This window comes from Schistocerca gregaria, chromosome 8, assembly GCF_023897955.1.
Source record: "Schistocerca gregaria isolate iqSchGreg1 chromosome 8, iqSchGreg1.2, whole genome shotgun sequence".
Taxonomy (NCBI): Eukaryota; Metazoa; Arthropoda; class Insecta; order Orthoptera; family Acrididae; genus Schistocerca; species Schistocerca gregaria.
The window spans coordinates 233,432,683-233,454,169 of record NC_064927.1 but is presented as its reverse complement, the minus strand read 5'-3'; the positions used below and the strand labels follow the sequence as shown (position 1 = coordinate 233,454,169).

Below are 21,487 nucleotides of genomic sequence, written 5' to 3'. Positions count from 1 at the left end.
CACACACAAAATTCAAATGAAAGTTAGAATGCGTGTGTTTGGAAGTTAACCCCCAAGCATTTGCATTCTCGCCCGAAGACTGTGGAGATTGCGACTTTTCTGGCAGCGAGCAGCTTCAACGAAGGGTATTCAACAATTCTGAAGACCATGACAACGATGGAAGTCACCCTGGGACGCAGTTCGCAAAGCATTCGGACGACCACCAGATTCAAGCGGTCGAAAACCGCTCTGGAGTAGCGCAGGATGGCCCAGATCGAGCAGAACGCCCTCTATGAGGAAGAGAAAAGACTATTAAATGGACCCAGAATAGCAGATTGAACGTAAGTTGCAAAATATTGCATTTATATGTAGTCAAAACTTCAAATGCGTTTTTCTCGAAATGAATTTTTTTATCGCGTGATATGGTAACTCCAAGTCTACTGAAGAGATTGGCATGATTCTTTGTTCCCGACGAAGCTAACTAAATTGTCTAGGAGTTGTACCACTTTTATTCCGATCCATCAATTATAAATATTTTTACTTGGCCGAAGAAGTCGAAAAATCGATGTAAAAAACCCTGTGTTTTCTTTTTTTTTCAAGTGGCTGCCAATTTGTTTCCTATAGTCCAAATAACTTAAGCGAGGTACAACTCCTACAGAATCTTATATACTTCCTCAACGTCAACTTAATTTTGATTTCCGACGATCCGGCTGACCTGTGACATATCGCGCGTGGAGCTCTACATCGAAATTTTGTTTCGTTCCGACGCCACTTCCGCCTTTGTTCTTCGACATTTCAGGTCGAAAAAATTCTAGTTTGTAGAGAAAATATCAATAAACATTTCGATTAAATTTGACACTGGTATCTATAACACATCCTGAGAAAAAAATTCTCAAAGGAGATGATTTTTTCGGCCCAAAGATAGTAAACTTCCCCTTAAGATTCTCACTTCATTAGTATATAGTCGTCTAGATGGATTATTACCTTTTCATTCATGACGATTTGAGTGAGGCATAAGTTTTATTTCAACTGACACTGATATTTGTTTTACAAGTTTTAAGTTTTGATATGATGAGTGACGGCAGTAGCAAAAACGTGGCAATATTTGGAAATATATTAACACACGTGGACAGTTTCATTCTCAAAACTTCACAAAATTCTTAGATTCATTTTGGGAGTTTATTTCCTTAATTCTGATGGAGATATCCTCCAGTAATGTAGGGGCGGAAATTAAAACTGTACCTATAAATTTTTACAAAAGGCGGACCTTAGAGTCTGCATATAGTTTATGGTGATAGCGGTACGCGTATAACCGCGCTCGATTTGCATGGCCGTTGATAACGCCCGGGGAGGAACACGAATACAAGCGGTCGCGGTCGAACGGACACGCGAGGGGTCAGTCGCGCCGCCGACCAGCAGGCAGGAGTGCCAACTGCCGCCCAAGGTCGGCCAAATGTCAGCAGCGGGGGCGTCGCCATCCCCCGCGGTCCACTAACCCCGTCGCGTGCGCCAAGGTCGCCGCAGCGGCGAGACCGCTTAAAAATGGCCGTGTGGCTGCACTGACCGCCACTGGCGGCGGTTGGGCGTAGGAGGGAGCAGAGATGGTGGCGATACCTGGTGTTTATCTGGTTTCAGATGAAAATCGCGCCTACTTAACTACGCCTAGTGCTTACACTTGCACAGGCGCGTGAATTATGACCGCAGTTAGAATCAAGTGAAGCCAACGCGATGTAATTATAAACCTTCTGACGACCAACGATCTAAACGCCTAACAGGGTTCATGGTGCACAGCTTTAGTTGCAGGTTGCCTACCTATGATCTTCCAGGGGTAACAAAATTCGATCTGAAATATTTCATATAGTTATTGACCGTCACTCTGTTATTGACCGAATTTAAAAATTTATAATGCTGTCATTTTCTACTCATTAAGAGATATAAACTTACGTTAAAAGTTTTAACGCAATAAGACAATTATTACAGTTGCTTACTTGCAAAATATTAACGCGAATTCTTTACAAGCGAATGGAAAAACTAGTAGAAGCCGACCTTGGGGAAGATCAGTTTGGATTCCGTAGAAATATTGGAACACGTGAGGCAATACTGACCCTACGGCTTATCTTAGAAGCTAGATTAAGGAAAGGCAAACCTACGATTCTAGCATTTGTAGACTTAGAGAAAGCTTTTGACAATGTTGACTAGAATACTCTCTTTCAAATTCTGAAGGTGGCAGCGGTAAAATATAGGGAGCGAAAGGCTATTTACAATTTATATAGAAACCAAATGGCAGTTATAAGATTTGAGGGGCATGAAAGGGAAGGAGTGGTTGGGAAGGGAGTGAGACAGGATTGTAGCCTGAGACCAAGAGATGAATACACAAAGGAGATTCAGAAGGATAAAGGTTGCAGTAGGTACTGGGAGATGAAGCAGCTTGCACAGGGTAGAGTAGCATGGAGAGCTGCATCAAACCAGTTTCAGGACTGAAGACCACAACAACAACAACATACTGTGTTTATGTCTTGTGAAGCTGTCCTAATCCAACCAAAACTGAGGTGTGTGCTTTCCACTTGAACAATAAAATGGCATACCAGGAACTGAATCTGAACTTCTGTGAACAAAGAGTCAAACACAACTTCAACCCCAAACAACTTGGCATAACACTAGACCGCTCCCTGACTTACAAAAGACATCTAGAAAACGTAAGCCAAAAGCTAAAGAGTCGCAACAACATCCTGAAAAAATTGGCTGGCTCTACTTGGGGAGCTCAAGCATCCACCTTACGTACTGGCGCAATAGCCCTGTTATATCCTGTTGCCGAATACTGCTCTGCTGTCTGGCATTCGAGCACTCATACTAAGAAAATCGACGTCCAGTTGAACGAGTGTACGAGGATAATTACGGGTACTATTAAATCCACCCCAGTCCCTTGGCTGCATACTCTAAGCAATATCCCACCTCCACAATTGACAAGGCAAGAAGCAGCAGCAAGAGAGTGGTCGAAAATTCACGACTCACATTACCCACAGAATCTACCAATCCATGATGTTTTGAACGAAATACCATCGACCCGCTTGAAGTCACGGAAGCCTGTATGGGTTAATACACAAGAACATCAACCTGACATCAAGGAGCAATGGCGGCACTTTTTGAATGATTCTGGAATTAATAAACAAGGTATCCAAGATCCTACTCTGGAATTACCTGAAGAGATGTACCTGGACTAAATTAAACCGTATCAGAACGGGCCATGCAAGATGCACTGCATATAAGTACAAGTGGGGTCTATGCGACTCACCAGCATGTGACTGGAGCACCAGAACAGAACGTCCGCCATATTATTGAGGAATGCCCCTTAAGAAGATACGCCCAACCTGGCTCTGAGGCTAAATATGTGAAACCCTCTCCTTTGGATTGGCTGTGCAATCTAGATCTTGAGCTTTAAATATATGAATGAGTTTCTAGTTAGGCTTTCCATGCTTGTAACGTGTAGCTATTTTGTCTTGAGTATTTGTACTTTATCCTTCTGTGCTATTGCTTGCTTTTTACACATGTACTATTTACACATTGTTTTGTTTCATACATTTCGTTTACATATTGTTGTATTTATATAAAATATTGTCGCTGTATTGCCATACGCAAAATAAGATAAATAATAATTGTGAAACTGCTGCCTGTTTCATGCCTTTGTCCACATATTTTATCCACACCGAATTGCATAGGAGACTCTCTTGCTTCTTTTACTTTCCGATTCAGTTTTTACTTGTCATCTTTTCACTTGCATTGCGCACATGAGTGGTTGGGACGTAGCTTGCAGCAACGTGGGTGACCCACCTCTGTGTAACTAACCTAACGTTTCATTCTTGTAGCAGTTGCATCTGTTCTTGACAATGGAACTCCTTTTCGTTAAGTTGAAAACAGGGGTAAATATCACACGCTGTCGGTCACTCAGGAGGTATATCCTATGCTGTCCGCATGGACAGTTACGGGGGCCTTTCAGGGATTATCCTCCTTGCTCAGCCTCCACAGAAAATGAGCTGCGCAGTGCCCTCTATAGTAGAACACGAAACCACTGGTGGAATGAGTGCTCCACCTTCGGGTGGATTCCTCAGCTGTCCGTTTCTCTTCATCGTTCAAATGGCTCTAAGCACTAGGGGAGTTAACATCTCAGTCCCATAGATTTAGAAATACTTAAACCTGACTAACCTAAGGACATCACACACACCCATGCCCGAGGCAGGCTTCGAACCTGCGACTATAGCAGCAGCGCTGTTCCGGACTGAAGCGCCTAGAACCGCTCGGTCACAGCTGCCGGCACTTGCCTTTATCCTGCTGTGTGTGGTCTCCAGACATGTTTCTTCAAGCAAAACAAATAGGCACTCGTGAGTCTGCAAATTTCCAAACTTTGCCCTTCCCATGGGAACGCTCTGCGAAGTCCAACAAAATTTCCAGAATTTCCGACAAACAAGTCTGTACATGGGAACGGGTGACACTCGTTTCCAATTTCGATATACAAATATCTCATTCGTGGATACATCTTTAACTTTGTGGTAGGATCTAGGAGAGTGACTTCCAGATCGCTGATTGGAAGAGCACTTAGACTCTTTCTGATACTGACCACAAACGATTGGGCGGAGGGGGGGGGGGGGGGGGGGGTGCCTTTCCGAGGGTGAAGGAAGGCTACCAAAAATTGAGAGTGGCATTTGGAGCCAGTATTGGGATTCGTATGGGTATTCTGACTCAAACCTCTACCTGGTGGCGCTACTCTGGACTCAGTCTTCGTACCTCTTCTTCTCGACTTTGGCCATCTGCCAAGGCTTCGAAGTTTCATTTTGAACTTATGCACACCCGCGGCTAGTAACCAGAATGATGATATCCGAGATTCTCTGTCGCGTCACATCGGCTAAGCTCAGCAGCACCGCGAGTAGTCAGAGGCCACCTCAATAGCAGAAACGGTCGGATCACATCTGGTACGCACACTCCCGACTTCGTATATCGCGATACATTGAGGGAGGAGGGGTTCATTCCCGATTTCTACCTGTTAGTCTTCCTAACTTGATCTTCACGCTTAGGGCACTAGTATGCAAGTTTTTCTGTAACCTAATTCTTGAAACTTCCTGGCAGATTAAAACTGTGTGCCGGGCCGAGACTCGAACTCGGGACCTTTGCCTTTCGCGGGCAAGTGCTCTACCAACTGAGCTACCCAAGCAGGACTCACGCCCCGTCCTCACAGCTTTACTTCTGCCAGTACCTTCGTCTTCTACCTTCCAACCTTCTCGGCCCGGCACACAGTTTTAATCTGCCAGGAAGTTTCATATCAGCGCACACTCCGCTGCAGAGTGAGCTCACGCTTCTAGTGACGTATCTTTCTGATTATTCCTTTACTCACTGATATGTTGTACCCGTATATTCTATCAAATTCATACCTTTTATAGGTAACTTCAAAATTTTGATATCACGTTCGAAAGCATAATTCGTGTCCATTATGCATCTGAGCACCATCTCAACTGTAATTGTCCAGAATCACGTTGGTGGCGACCCTAACAACCATTCATTTTCTTATTATTGTCCTATTTTAATTATGTAAATTGATTCCCAGATTGTTTTATAACCTTGACGAGTATGTATCCTAAGTGATTTTTACACACTATTTGAATAAATAGTACTTTACCAGATCAAATTCTGTCATTCAGCAACTAATAAAGTAAATTATTCTACTGAAATTCGCAGATACTCAAAAAATAGGCAATAGGTGAGGACTTTAACTCGTTTTCCGATGTGCGCGCTCCCTGATTTTTTTTTTCTTTTTCTTCAGTTAGCCTGTTAGTATCATGGGGATATGACCTGGGGTGATACATTAAGCACCAGTCTCATCTGCATACCCGCGTAACACCTGACGAGCAAGAAGTCGTGTTCACAGTACACCCAGCTTCTGACAGTCCTGTGGCAGCACAGCTGACCCCATGCAAATACACCCTCTCACAGGGTGTTACAAAAAGGTACGGCCCAACTTTCAGGAAACATTCCTCACACATAAATAAAGAAAAGATGTTATGTGGACATGTCTCCGGAAACGCTTAATTTCCATGTTAGAGCTCATTTTAGTTTCGTCAATATGTACTGTACTTCTTCGATTCACCGCCAGTTGGCCCAATTGAAGGAAGGTAATGTTGACTTCGGTGCTTGTGTTGACATGCGACTCATTGCTCTACAGTACTAGCATCAAGCACATCAGTACGTAGCATCAACAGGTTAGTGTTCATCACGAACGTGCAATGTTTACAAATGCAGAGATGGCAGATGCCCATTTGACGTATGGATTAGCACGGGGCAACAGCCGTTGCGCGGTACGTTTGTATCGAGACAGATTTCCAGAACGAAGGTGTCCCGACAGGAAGACGTTCGAAGCAATTGATCGGCGTCTTAGGGAGCACGGAACATTCCAGCCTATGACTCGCGACTGGGGAAGACCTAGAACGACGAGGACACCTGCAATGGATGAGGCAATTCTTCGTGCAGTTGACGATAACCCAAATGTCAGCGTCAGAGAAGTTGCTGCTGTACAAGGTAACGTATGGAGAGTGCTACGGGAGAACCAGTTGTTTCCGTACCATGTACAGCGTGTGCACGAACTATCAGCAGCTGATTGGCCTCCACGGGTACACTTCTGCGAATGGTTCATCCAACAATGTGTCAATCCTCATTTCAGTGCAAATGTTCTCTTCACGGATGAGGCTTCATTCCAACGTGATCAAATTGTAAATTTTCACAATCAACATGTTTGGGCTCACGAGAATCCGCACGCAATTGTGCAGTCACGTCATCAACACAGATTTTCTGTGAACGTTTGGGCAGGCATTGTTGGTGATGTCTTGATTGGGACCCAATGGAGCACGTTATCATGATTTCTTACGGGATACTCTACCTGTGCTGCCAAAACATGTGCCTTTACAAGTACGACACAACATGTGGTTCATGCACGATGGTGATCCTACACATTTCAATCGAAGTGTTCGTACGCTTCTCAACAACAGATTCGGTGACCGATGTATTGGTAGAGGCGGACCAATTCCATGGCTTCCACGCTTCCCTGACCTCAACAATCTTGACTTTCATTTATGCGGGCTTTTGAAAGCTCTTATCTATGCAACCCAGGTCCCAAAAGTAGAGACTCTTCGTGCTCGTATTGTGGACGGCTGTGATACAATACGCCGTTCTCCAGGGCAGCATCAGCGAATCAGGGATTCCATGCGACGGAGGGTGGATGCATGTATCCTCGCGAACGGAGGAAATTTTGAACATTCCCTGTAACAAAGTGAAGTCACGCTGCTACGTTCTGTTTCTGTGTGTTTCCACTCCATGATTAATATGATTTGAAGAGAAGTAATAAAATGAGCTCTAACATGGAATGTAAGCGGTTCCGGACACATGTCCACATAACATATTTTCTTTCTTTGTATGTGAGGAATGTTTCCTGAAAATTTGGCCGTACCTTTTTGTAACACCCTGTATATTCACCCAATATTTGAGAATGAGAGCACATAGCGACTCGCAACAAACTTCACACATAATTTCAAACCTTTTTGATACTTATTACCGCAGGCCCCTCCAGCAGAATGATGAAAGGAAAAAAGAAATTATCGGTCACTAAATTTTCGCTGTCCGTGCAGTAAAATGACGCACCAACCATGAATGTTTCAATTTATCATTTCTTTACCACGAATTCTATTCACAACTCTTCTGCAGATAGTACCCACATATAACACTTAATCTATCTCCAAAATTACGTGATTGTTCGATTTGTAGCTGAAAATACAGGTATGTGCGTGAAGACTAGCTTTTCCTTAAAACGAAGCACAAATTCCCCATAATATATTCATCGAGTATTTCATTATTAGAGCACTTGGTAAATTCTATTAAACTTAAAAAATATTTCAAAGCTTTTCAAATTTCCTCGCTTACAAGCCATCTGTGAAACATTTAACAGATTAACCCATTTGTAAAGTAATCAGAAGTTTGAAGCTCTTATATATATATATATATATGAAAGTTGATTCTTTACGGAATCGGAAGTTCACTGGCTGAGCGGAGGACATCAGAAATTTTTACCTCGTGCTAAACACAATGTATTTGCACAGCCTGCTTGACACATTACAGTTTTTTTAAAAATGTTATCAAGGACAGCGCTATACAGGAATTTATCGCGTAGTTATAACTGCAATACTGAAGCCTTAAATCTCATCTAGGATCAATATATGGACCATCTCTGTAAAATCATGCACATTTGATTTTCGAGATATGTTAAGCAAGGAGAATGAAGATGGCGATTACACATTAGTCGGTAACATAATAACCTGACGGAACAATACAGCTGTGAAAATCATTTTAAGTTACAAAGAAAACCGATTTAATATGCAGGCTATTTTGAGACCACATATGAAAATGCAGCAGAGTCAAATCATTGTCCGGTGTAACTATCTCTCTCTCTCTCTCTCTCTCTTTCTCTCTGTCTCTCTCTCGCTCGCTCTTCGATCTTTGTGTGTGTGTGTGTGTGTGTGTGTTTAATTTTACTATTATCGCTAACTGAAGTGTAAAGGAAGAAAATCCTATGATTCACATAGTCGTTTTTTCAGATCACTTTCATCTACAAAAAATTTCAAGATATCGTCGTATCAACGATGTGTAGTTCATTTTCTGGTTCACAAGGAAAGGACTGAATCCTGTAGCAGTTGTTGCAATTCTGCTGTTTAATTTTTCCAATTTACATCTACAAGCAGTTCAAATAATATATAACATAGCACAAAGAAAGTGTTCTACAAGAGAAACTAAATTAATTTATGCTGCCTAAAATAATAGTTTCCTGCAGATACAAGGTATTCACTGTTATAATCGACCTTTTATCACCGTATTATATTATTATTAGTTTGATGGATATTTGATAATGATTAAGCTATGAATCCAGTTTTATAAAAGTTTTTAATTCTTGCATTCCAGTTCAATTAAATATTTATTTTTTAAGAAAATTTCCATCACTCACTTCTTCGTTCCACCTTTTTTTACGCTTTCTGTACTTTTGTTGGGCACTTGTACTAACCTTGTGTCGTTACTTTGCGCATCTGGACGAAATAAAACTAGAATGGGAATATTAAACGTTAGTAGGCAGTAATTTAGGGTGAATCATAAAGGTTATTTTAATTCATCCTTTTATTTTACTTCGTCCCAATTGTCTCACGAATGTTACAGCGTTCTGAAAAATGGCTCCTGAGTCTGTTCGCTAAACCAATAGGGTCTCAGTTACTTCACGGCGCTTCTTCATCCATTTTGTCTTTCTCTTTTAGTGATAAAAGAAATTAGGTGGCAGCAGAGACGTAAGTGCCCAGGGAGCTCCTAATCGGTTGCAGAATATGGCGAAGACAACAAACATAAATGTTGCTGAAAATCACGAAACTAAACTAAACTGATCAGTTTCCGTCGCAGGTAGTTTTGCTGTCATGTGACAAACAGGAAACAGTGCCAAGATTCCTCGAAAGCACGGCCCTCTTTCCTGAAAAGTAGTCAGTCTTACATTAAACGAATCGTGTTCCACGAACCAGAGAGAGAAGAGTAATATTCTGTTCAGTGGGCCTGTGTAAAATCTTACTTCTATTTCTCGAGTAATATTTTTTTCTATGTGGAATAATGGAAGACTGAGTTGCCTGAAACGCAAATCGTAACTTTTTGAAAGGCTACTGGATGTGGAGAATATATTTTATCATGACAAACATGGTTCATTGTTCAAAAGTTTAGGCTTCAATTAAAATTAGTTTGAATTCGTCCGATAAAGAAGAGGCTGTTTCCAGGTTGAAATGCGTCCGCCAAATCTTTCTTGAAACGTTTCACATTTTTAAGAGTAAGATCTTCAGGTAGTCTAAAAGAGAGTAAAATTAGGAAAAACAATAGCAATAACTCATATCTGACGGTATATTGCACCTTCATGCTGCCCTTACTGTCAGTTTGAAATAGCAATAGTTATGGCAATGTGTGACAGGCTTTCAAATATTCACGCCACTTAGCAATGAGTGTACGGCGACGCGAGATCTTTGGTTTCCGGGTAGACAGAGAGTTCACTGACCAGAGGGACCCCGCTCTTTGTTTGTTTGTCTATTGAACAGGAGGAGATGGCAGGGCACATCTGCTCTCCCATCCCATTCCCTTAGCTGCTTACTATTCTGCAATTGCTTTTGCTTTTAGGACTGTAAATTCGTACATGAACATACCATATACAGATGTGCGAATTTCGCTCGGCATTTCGTTATGCCATCTGTTATTAAAAATACTACAGTACAACATCTATTTCTCTTCGTTCTCGCTCTGATTACAGGAAGAAAAGCGCCACATTAACAAAACATGTTTTTCTGTGACCTGTCATCTAATTCTCCCCTCTTAAAATTTTCGAACGACAGACACTTTTGGGGACAACATACTCTTTGCAATAATAATATGAATACTGCTTTAAAATGAAACATAAATAAAATTATGGACATAACACCATATCAAGAAAAGCCTTTACAGTAACTAACTGGATTCCTAAAGAGTCTCTTCCTGCTGTGTTTAGTTGTTGTTCCAAGGACCGAATCTATACATAATGTGAAACAGTGTCACAATTCACTCTCAACAATCAAGTAATTATTTTCATGGCATTCTGACTGGCGAGAAAGCTGCAACCTCTGAGCCCACCTCGTAGCACTCAAAATTGGTACGACACTTCACCGTTTTTCTAAATACACACATCAAAAAAAGTTTTGCATCAGCCCAGTTTCAGAACTCCTGAAGACAGACGTTGACTGTGGAAATTGTATCACCAACGCAGTCCCTCTGACTGTTCAGAGATGTCACTAAACCCGCCCAAAGATGAAAACAACCATGCATGAGCAGTGCCTATTAGACGGAGGGGATCCGATAGCCGATCTGTTCCAGTCATTCGACCAGGAAGGAGGTACATGGCTCATGTTGTCTGTAGTTCAACCATGCTTAGACGGTCAATACCGCGGTTCGATCGAGTCCGCATTGTTATTTCGTGCCAGGAAGGGCTCACAACAAGGGAAGAGTCTAGGTGTCTAGTAATGAACCAAAGTGATGTTGTTTGGACGCGGTGGAGATACAGAGGGACACGAAATGTCGATGACGCCTCGCTCAGGCCGCCCAAGGGCTACTACTGCAATGGATGACCGCCACCTACAGATTATTGCTCTGAGGAACCCTGACAGCAACGGCACCATGTTGAATAACGCTTTTAGTGCAGGCACAAGACGTTTTGTTACGACTCAAGCTGTGCGCAATAGGCTGCATGATGCGCATCATCACTCCCGACGTCAATGGCGAGGTCCATCTTTGCAACCACGACGACGTGATACGGATGGACCCAACAACATGCCGAATGGACCGCTCAGGATTGGCATTACGTTCTATTCACCGATGAGTGTCACATATGCTTCAACCAGACAATCGACGGAGACGTGTTAGGAGATAACCCGGTCAGGGTCAACGCCTTAGACACACTGTCCAACGAGTGCAGCAAGGTGGAGGTTCCCTGCTGTTTTGGGTTGGCATTATGTGGGGCCGACGTACGCCGCTGGTGGTCATGGAAGGCGCCGTAACGGCTGTACGATACGTCAATGCCATCCTCACACCGATAGTGCAACCATGTCGGCAGCATACTGGCGAGGCATTCGTCTTCATGGACGACAAATCGCAGCCCCATTGTGAACACCTTGTGAATGACTTTTTTCAGGATAACAACTTCACTCGACTAGGGTGACCAGCATGTTCTGCAAACATAAACCCTATCGAACATGCCTGGGATACATTGAAAAGGCCGTTTATGGACGACGTGATCCACCAACCACTCTGAGGGATCTATAACGAATCGCCCTTGAGGAGTGGGACAATCTGGACCAACAGTGGCTTGATGAAGTTGTGGATAGTATGCCACGACGAATACAGGCATGCATCAATGCAAGAGGACCTGCTACTGGGTATTAGAGGCACCAGTGCATACAGCAGTCTGAACCACCACTTCTGAAGGTCTCGCTGTATGGTGGTACAACATCCAATGCGTGGATTTCATGAGCAATAAAAAGGGCGAAATGATTTTTATGTTGATCCCTTTTCCAATTTTCTGTACAGATTCCGGAACTCTCGGAACTGAGGTCGCGCAAAACTTTTTTTGGTGTGTCTATGTCAACTTCTTCTATTGTTACTGTGTTACTTAGGGTAGCACGAACTTCTGCAACTGCTTAAAATCATACTACTTGCAACATGTGACAGTTATTCATTTGAATTGTTAGTAATTACCTGCAGAACACCCAAAGAGCAGTCAGTTTTTGAAACAAAATACCTAAGTTGCACACAGTCTTTTACTTTTGTAGGGCCTTGTGCATAGTTTTTTCACATCATCACAGTTGCTTTTTTTTTTTTTTTTTTTTTTAGTCTAGAACGCAGTATTCGGGCGTTTTTAAGATTAGTATGTCCAACGGACACAAGAAAATCCAGATGATCCTGCAGATGAAGTCTGCTTAACCAATTACAGTAATGTAATATTTATGCCTTATTAAATGTACAGCGGTATAAACTTGAAATGTGAATTAATCAAAACACATACCACTATATGTAAGCTATGACTACTTATGTAGGCACATACATCTAACTGGATTATTTATGTACATGAAAGGCAATGCTTCCATCAACCAAGAACCGTGGATCTTGCCGTTAGTGAGATGGCTTGCGTGCCTCAGCGATAGAAATAGCTATACTGAAGGTGCAACCACAACGGAGGGGTATCTGTTGAGAGGCCAGACAAACGTGTGGCTCCTGAAGAGGGGCAGCAGCCTTTTCAGTAGTTGCAGGGGCAACATTCTGGATGATTGTCTGATCTGCCCTTGTAACACTAACCAAAACAGCCTTGTTGTGCTGGCACTGCGAACGGCTGAAAGCAAGGGGAAACTACAGCAGTAATTTTTCCCGAGGACCTGTGGCTCCACTGTATGGTTAAATGATGATGCCATCCTCTTGGGTAAAATATTCCGAAGATAAAATAGTCCCCCATTCGGATCCCCATGCGGGGACTACTGACGAGTACGTCGTTATCACGAGAAACAAAACTGGCATTCTACGGATCGGAGCGTGGAATGTTAGACACCTTAATCGGGCAGGTAGGTTAGAAAAAGTAAAAAGGGAAATCGAGAGGTTGAAGTTAGATATAATGGGAATTAGTGAAGTCTGGTGGCAGGAGGAAAAGGACTCCAAACTACATACAGGTATTGCAGTCCAAAGGTGATCTGCATCTCTCAGGGTGAATTCATATCTATCACCCAAATATTCTCTCAGCCCTTGTTATTTTGTACCATCGAACAGAGAAAAACAGTGAACTACAAAAACTTCGTTAATGTTACCTGGTAGAGAAATCGATAATTCATTACTATGTACCTGTCTTCCAACATATCGAAAACAAATACTGTCTGCATGCTGGCATCGAGCATATGTGGCGATCCTATTAAATATACTGGTTCATTGAAGCAGGTGACTTGTGGTCAAAGTTGCTCCCACAGGCCAGAGTAAAGTTTCGTCACCTGTACTGTGGGTGGACCATATCCCACAGAGTATCCATCATGTACGTGTCAGATACTAAACTAACATTCACATGTCTCAATCCACTAACTCACACAGAAAACTGAACATCGCATGATGTAAATTATGGTGCTGCTGCTTCCACAACACACACGGGATGACTGAAATAAAAGACAGAGACTGTTTCTCTTATTGACAAAAAAATTCAGAAGGCTTCGCAACATATAGAAACTGGAAGAGATTTGTGGCGTTGTGGGGCGCTTCCAAACTGCTGCTTAAGGGTAATTATGACCTCTACATTGTAAGTCATTATGTGGTAATCAACCAGTGGTTGGATGGGATGGGAAAGACACTGTCAACCTACTGCAATAAGCACCCCAGTTGAGAGTGTGGTCAATTGTAGCAGTTTTACCAGACGTCCCATAATTTCAACTCCAAACAATGATGCAGCAGCATGGATCTCAGTTTCTCTGTTATCGTTAAACTACCCCTCCACCACTTTGTCAATGCCATATACTAGATTGCAAATGCATACAGAGGACTCGTGTAGTACATCCATTCATTGTTAATTCTTGAACATATATATACCAAAGTACATCAGACAGCATCCTATATAGATATACATATTTCTAGCATTTCTACCATAGTGCTTAATTTATGAATACCATTACCCATCTTTCCCTATGTGGGTGGGAGTCAAAAAGCATTTTCACATTGTTAGGACAAAGTAGAGGATTCAAAGAGCTCCCTGCATTGTCTTTGACCAACCCTCCCTGCAACACCGCCACCAATTTAATTTGCAGCCGATCGGAAATAGGGGGTACCTACACACACTATATTCCATGTCTTGAAAAGGAACAGAATGATCTGAGTCCATAACTGCAGTTCAGCACTAATCTTACTCATGGTACTCATCGAAGTGTCAAGTTCTCACCAGAAGTGCGCATGTCGAGGAGGTTAGCAGACCTCATCGGTGTACAGCAGATATGAAAGTGTTTGATGATATAACAGATGGTTGTGAAGAAAGTCCAGATGGACGTAGTTTGAAGCATTTTACATAAATCAACTACGCTATCAGTTCGGAATTATCGTTCTATTGCTGGGGTCAGTATTGGTAAGAGAGAAATGATCGTGGAACATAAACACATGCATTCCCAAGGCTACATAGTTCTGCACTTATAACATATTATAACGCTACAGACGTGTGTCTTCCTACCTATTAGTTGTGCAGAATGCAACACTGTTAATATTCCCTTTGCATGACTTATATTCTCGTTGCAAGTTTCTTTACAGTAAACTGTGGTGACAAACCATAAAGTGCTAAAACTACTACTTTGCACACCAAAGGACACACATCGATTATTTGTAAGATGAATACTACATAGGTTACCACAAGTGTATGATGCCTGCTGTTTATGAAGTTCAAGCCCAATTACAATTAACAAATTATGGTATATTCGCATCAATCCCATAAAATGATTATCGACGGTAGAAAATGCATATAAAAAAACAGTGACATCTCATAAGAAAATAAATATCACAATCATTTGCCAGAGAAGATGTAACAGTCTTACTGCAGTTTACCGCTGCCCTGGTAACCTTGCTGTTACACACGGAAGTGATGGTCTGATATTAGGCTGTATCGCCGTTTGGTCTTGATGCTACGTCTCTAGAATGCCTCCTCTCTCCACTATTATGGTGTACATACGTAGTATGTAGCATCAGCCTACTCTCCCCATCCAGAACATGGTATTTTATTGATTTTGCTTAGTACTCATTCCACGGTATTTGTCTCTACTTCCATGTATTCTCAGTCACTTTCAATAATTTTACTAGGTTTTCGCGACTTTACATGTTTCATGGTATTTCCCTCAATTTTTCCATGTCTCACATCAATTTTTCATGAGCATAACAGGTTTTCCTCGAATTTTACCGATTTTATATCATTTTCTATATTTTTTCCACTGTTTTCCATATGTATACGGTCACATTGCTGACATACCCATGTGCTGTTTGATTTTATATGAGAATATATGTTCATCTTATACACAAACCTACTTAAAAATCCTAAGACTTGCCTTTCCCCCAAAGATCCACTTGCATTCATTTAGGATAAGACAAATATGAAACGTATAGTAACAGTCACTTCGTACCTATGTTAAACTGAAGACTCGCTTCATGTCCAAGATGTGACAGATATTGAAATCTTCACATACGTCTAGAGGAGGGTACCAGACTTTCCATCGATGGGCATGTTTAATCACACATGAGTTGGAAGTCCTCTGATGACTTTGGTATGGTGACGTTTGCTGCTAACGATCACAGGTAGATAGTGCTCTATGTCACACGCAGAACACACAGTTGTATACGAGTCGATTGCGAGTTATACCACACAACTGATACCCCTCAAGAGAACAACGAAAGAAAATGGTTAAATGTGGGCTAAATGACCTGCAGCTACATCTCCCTCTTTCCCTTTTAACTGCTTGCTCCATCTACTTTCTATCACCCTTTAATGCAGACCCACATCAGTTTGGAGGCAGATGTCTCTCTTTTCCAGGAAACCCTCAAAGACAGCAGTCAACTTGTATGTATCACCATTTCCTGAATAGACATACAATATTGTTAAAAACCTGTATAGCATCTGTTTGTAAGGGATTTGTTAAGTGGCAGTGCGTGGTTGTGATTGGCGGAGAGTGCAGAGAAGCACACTGTAAATACTGATTGTTAGGGTATAAAACATGTAAACAGCCCTTCACAGGGTCAAACTCACAGTCTGTCCTGTAGTTGTATATTGCAGTCACCCCAGCTGGTAACACAATGCTCTTTAGCTAAGGACACTTTATAAAAAATTGTAAGGCGGTTGCCAATAATTGTGAGGCCATGCTTGGCCTTATGATCTGACATATACAAATTTATTAGTCTAAACTGGGTGGTCATCCACATTAAAAATCTTATTCCAACAGTCTCATCGCCACTTCCCTAGTTCCCAGTTTCCGTATCAACTATCTCGTATTACGCTTGCTGTCGCATACTAGTTCACATGTACAAGAATTTTCCTGCACCAAGCAAAAGACATGCAAGTACTTTCTCATTCCCCCACAATTTCACCAACTTTGGTGTATTTTCCTTCAGTTTGTATGTATTTCCCGTCATTTTTCGTAATTTATCCATTTACGTCACTACTGCCCATATGATCAAGACCTCACTTCTCGCTGCGTATTCTAAAATTGCTTGTAAATGTGGTACAGTTGTCAACACTTAGCGCAAATGCATTATTTTTCTGGTCGGATGGCATAGTATAGCAGTGTATTCAAATGCGTCCAGTCACCTCCAGCCCAATAGTCTACAGTTGCCACGTGTTTGCTCTGTTTACTGTATATGCATTGGATTTTGCACCAAATGACTCAACTGTGCCAGTATCCACTGATAAGAGGAAAGGGCAAACAAATCCAGTACAGTTTGGGAATTGGATGGTTGCGGGATCGAATCCGTCTAAATATTCCAATCCTATTATCCACCAATATCAAGCACAGTAAAACTGTCCCACACAAAAGGGTATTGATTTAATTAATTATCAATCAATCTGATAAAGTGGGGGAGTATTTTCAATAATCGTATGCTGGGGTTTACCAGGTAAACATTGCTTTGTTTACGGTTCGGTGCGACCGCAACTGACGGTGTGTGAAGGTACGGCAGAGTCACGTGACAGAGCCTGTGTTTCGATAGGAATTTCTCAAGTAGCAATATCAAAGGTTGGCCGACACCTGTCGCCTTTGTTCAAGGATTCGCGTGGTACTGGATGTAGCTGTGGAGCAGCCGACAGCGCACAGTGGTGCAGCGATCCCGTTGGCATTTGTAAGTCCCTCCCGCGTGTCCCGACTCCAGACAACATACGTGAACGGCAAGATCCAAGAAAGTTTTTGAGACATGTTTTAGTGGCATGTGACAGTGTAATTACATGTTTCCTTAAATGATCGGGAGGAAAAGAGGCGCTACAACTGTTTAACTATTCCACACACTGAAAAGGATTTCCTGAAGAATTCTCTGAATAAATTATATTCCATACACCACCTTGTAACCTGTAAATTGTTTAAACTAACAGTATACTATACACAGCAGTCAATTTCACGACAAATTATTTAAATTGATAAATAAACTGTATTCTGTTTTGTATCCCATAAAGTGTTTAAATAAACAATACATCACACATTTTTAAAAATTGTTCAAACAGTAATTCATATACAGCAATCGATTTTCCACCAAATTCTTTACATAAATAATTTAACTATATTCTGTACACCACCTTGTATCCCATAAATTGTTTAAATAAACAATGTTACACACATTCTCTTGTCTACCAGAAATTATTTAATCAATATTCAAGACACTGCAATGGATTTCCCACAAAATTTTTAAACTATTAAATAAACTATATTCCATACACAACCTTGTAACCTGTAAATAGTTTAAATAAACAATATTCCACACATTGTATAAATTGTTTAAACAATATCCAATTAACAGGAATCAATTTCTCTCTGAATGGCCAATTTACATGTTGTGGAGGGGTTAATTACTTGATCGATTTAATTAGTCAACCAAATTGATATCTAAAGTGTCCTTATATCAGCAAAGGGAGTTCTCAGAGGGCTGGGGGGGGGGAGAGGAGTGGGAGGGGGAGGTGTAGGGGGATGGGGATTGGTGGAGGTTTCTTGGAAAACCACTTAATTGAACAATAGGTTAAGGACGTGCGAATGAAAAGGATGGATTATCCCCAGGGGGTCATAGCCCTCCCAGCAGAAAAATAGGTTAAAGACCAGTCAATCAACATAAGCTTACCCGTGAATGTATACTTTCCCCTGACGTAGGCAAGCCAAATGTGGGATGATGCTGTCTTAGTACCACTACTGATACTGATGAAATTAGATTGGTAAATGAGACACCTAAAGTAGTACATGACTTTTATTATTTGGGCAGCAAAATAACTAATGGAATACAAAGCAAAGAGGATATATAATGTGGACTGGCAATGACAACAAAACCGTTTCTGAAGAAAAGAAATTTATTAACATCGAATATAGATTTCACTGTTTGGATTTTTCTCCTGAAAGTATTTTTAGGGATTGCAGCCTTATGTGGGAGTGCAACATGGATGACAAAACTTTTTGGAAGATGACAGCCATTAAGTACTGTATAAAACGGATATTTGAACCATCAACTGTTTTTATTTTAAACCCAAATTCTACCAGTTTCGGTCCTCGACCACCTTCATGATAGAAGGGTTAAAATGGTTTAAGCTGCCATTTGCATTTGTAGTGTATGTCATGAATGTAAATATATGCCAAAGGACAGTAGAATTTGGGTTTAAAATACTGAGGGTTCAAATATGCAGTTTATATGATGATAAAAGAGTTACAAGAAGTGGAGAATATACTTTGTAAGGTGATGTTACAGAACAATGTTGAAGATTAGGTGGGTAGATCATGTAAGTAATGAGAAGGTACTCAACAGAACTGGAGAAAAGACATTTGTGTTACAACCTATCAGTTGATAGGACATATTCTGAAACATCAAAGTATCATAAATTTAGTGCTTGAGGGAGTGTGGGGGTACAAATCGTAGAGCAAGGCAAAGGGATGATTCACTGCATATATTCACAAGGATATGAGTTGCAGTTCCTGGAGGCAAATATAATGCAATTCTCACATTATTGCACGATGTAGTGGAAAGTTTATTATCTTCAACGCCAAACTCTAAGTTATAATGGTTTTTATGTGAAATTTATAACAGAGAATATTTTAAACCAGAAATAGTTCTGGTTCTTTTGACATACCTCTGCCTTACAATAATTTATAACATCTGTCTTGTGTGTTCCAATCGCTTCAGCTCTGCTTAATATTTAAAAGGGTTTAGGAAAAAATATTACTAACTTGGGTATTTTGAATAAGATGTTTTGTATTTTAACATTATGATCAGTTGCAAAGCATGCATCAGTAATCGATGCCAATGGTTCGTTCACACAATCACCACAGCGCATAACAGTGAAACATTAGTCATTGTTTTTAGTTGCAACCACCTTATTTGCTGTTTGTAAGCAAGTTCTTAAAAAAAGTATAAAATAATAAATAACGTGACAATAAAAACGAAGAGTAAAATGAAGCTAATACATGTTGTCAACACATCACACATTTAAAAATGTACAATGTAGCCAGCTGTGTTGTATCATAAGCAGCGTCCTCAGTATGAACTCAACCTTTGACATGAATAGTCCAGTTGGGTATATGTGCATCTATACTCGTAAGTAGTTTTAATACTTTAACATAAATTTACTGATATGTATTTCATGACTGATCCATATTTAAAGCTTATACAACTGAATCCTTTATTACACATACATGTTACATTACTGTAATTGATTCTTCATATGTCTTTTAGCACTAAAGATGACGACACGGCGATATACAATAAACATTATTTGCAACTGACTGCTGCACCGTTTACTACTTAATATAAATGTACTAATCTCTTCTGAAATTAGTCTTGATAACAAATCTTCTGGGCATATGAAACCCTAAGATACTTCAGTTCTATCAGATGAATACCATCTCTTGAAAAGACACTGCTCATTTCAATAGTTGTAATATTTAGTGATGCGATGATAATGGTGATATGATAATGGAACTGATGTTTGAAGTTGCTTAGTTTCTGGTGCAAAAGAATTGTTGTTTGAAATGAAGCTTATAGGATACAAATATGTGAATCAAATCACGTCCTGTTGTTGAGTCACAGAAACACATCCTTATTGACTCTACATGCCACCTGCAGCGTATCCAGTCTGTAAAACACGATGATATTCTGAGAGAATTCAGAGAGGGGAAGGAGAGGGGAGGGTTACAGATATTGATACGAGCGTTGTTGTAGATCTTCTCAGTTCAAGATGCGAATGCGTGTGAAGTGATGTACAGGAGTCATCCCTTGCAAAACTGCTTTTCGCTGAGAGAAATTGCCTTAAATGTGTGGACTATTGTTCAGAATGTGTAGCATTTCAGAATAATGAACCAGCTTCTTTAGTTATATTGATGTACGTAAGAAACTGGTACAGGCAGGCGTATGCGAATACAGAGATATGCAAACAGGCAGAATACGGCGCTGCGTTCGGCAACGCCTATATAAGACAACAAGTGTCTGGCGCAGTTGATAGATCGGTTACTGCTGCTACAATGGCAGGTTATCAAGATTTAAGTGAGTTTGAACGTGGTGTTATAGTTGGCTCACGAGCGATGGGACACGGCATCTCCGAGGCAGCGATAAAGTGGAGATTTTCCCAAACGACCAGTTTACGAGTGTACTGTGAATATCAGGAATCAGGTAAAACATCAAATCTCCGACATCGCTGCGGCCAGAAAAAGATACTACAAGAACGGGACCAATGACGATTGAAGAGAATCACTCAACTTGACAGAAGCGTAAAACTTTCGCAAATTGGTTCAGGTTTCATTACAGTGCCTCAAAAAAAAAAAAAAAAAAAAAAAAATGGTTCAAATGGCTCTGAGCACTATGGGACTTAACATCTGAGGTCATCAGTCCCCTAGAACTTAGAACTACTTAAACCTAACTAACCTAAGGACATCACACACATCCATGCCCGAGGCAGGATTCGAACCTGTGACCGTAGCAGTCTCGCGGTTCCGGACTCAAGCGCGTAGAACCGCACGGCCACCGCCTGGGCCTCAAAAAGTGTCGGCGTGCGAACCATTCAACGAAATGTCATCGATATAGGTTTTAGGAGCCCACTCATGTACCCTTCATGACTGCATCACGTGAAGCTTTACGTCTCGCCTGGTGCCGTCAGCACTGACATTGGACTGTTGATGACTGAAAACATGTTGCCTGGTCGGACGAGTCT

The 21,487-nt window shown here is 41.1% G+C and overlaps 1 protein-coding gene and 1 non-coding gene across 2 annotated transcripts in view; both read right to left on the bottom strand.

Annotated features, from left to right (window-relative positions):
- Window positions 1-21,487, bottom strand: part of LOC126284445 (radial spoke head protein 3 homolog) — a 333,014-nt gene that overhangs the window by 176,648 nt on the left and 134,879 nt on the right. The gene's annotated exons all lie outside the window — the stretch shown is intronic.
- Window positions 5,109-5,183, bottom strand: Trnas-cga (transfer RNA serine (anticodon CGA)). The gene has a single exon. It is a non-coding gene; the product is annotated as a tRNA-Ser (tRNA).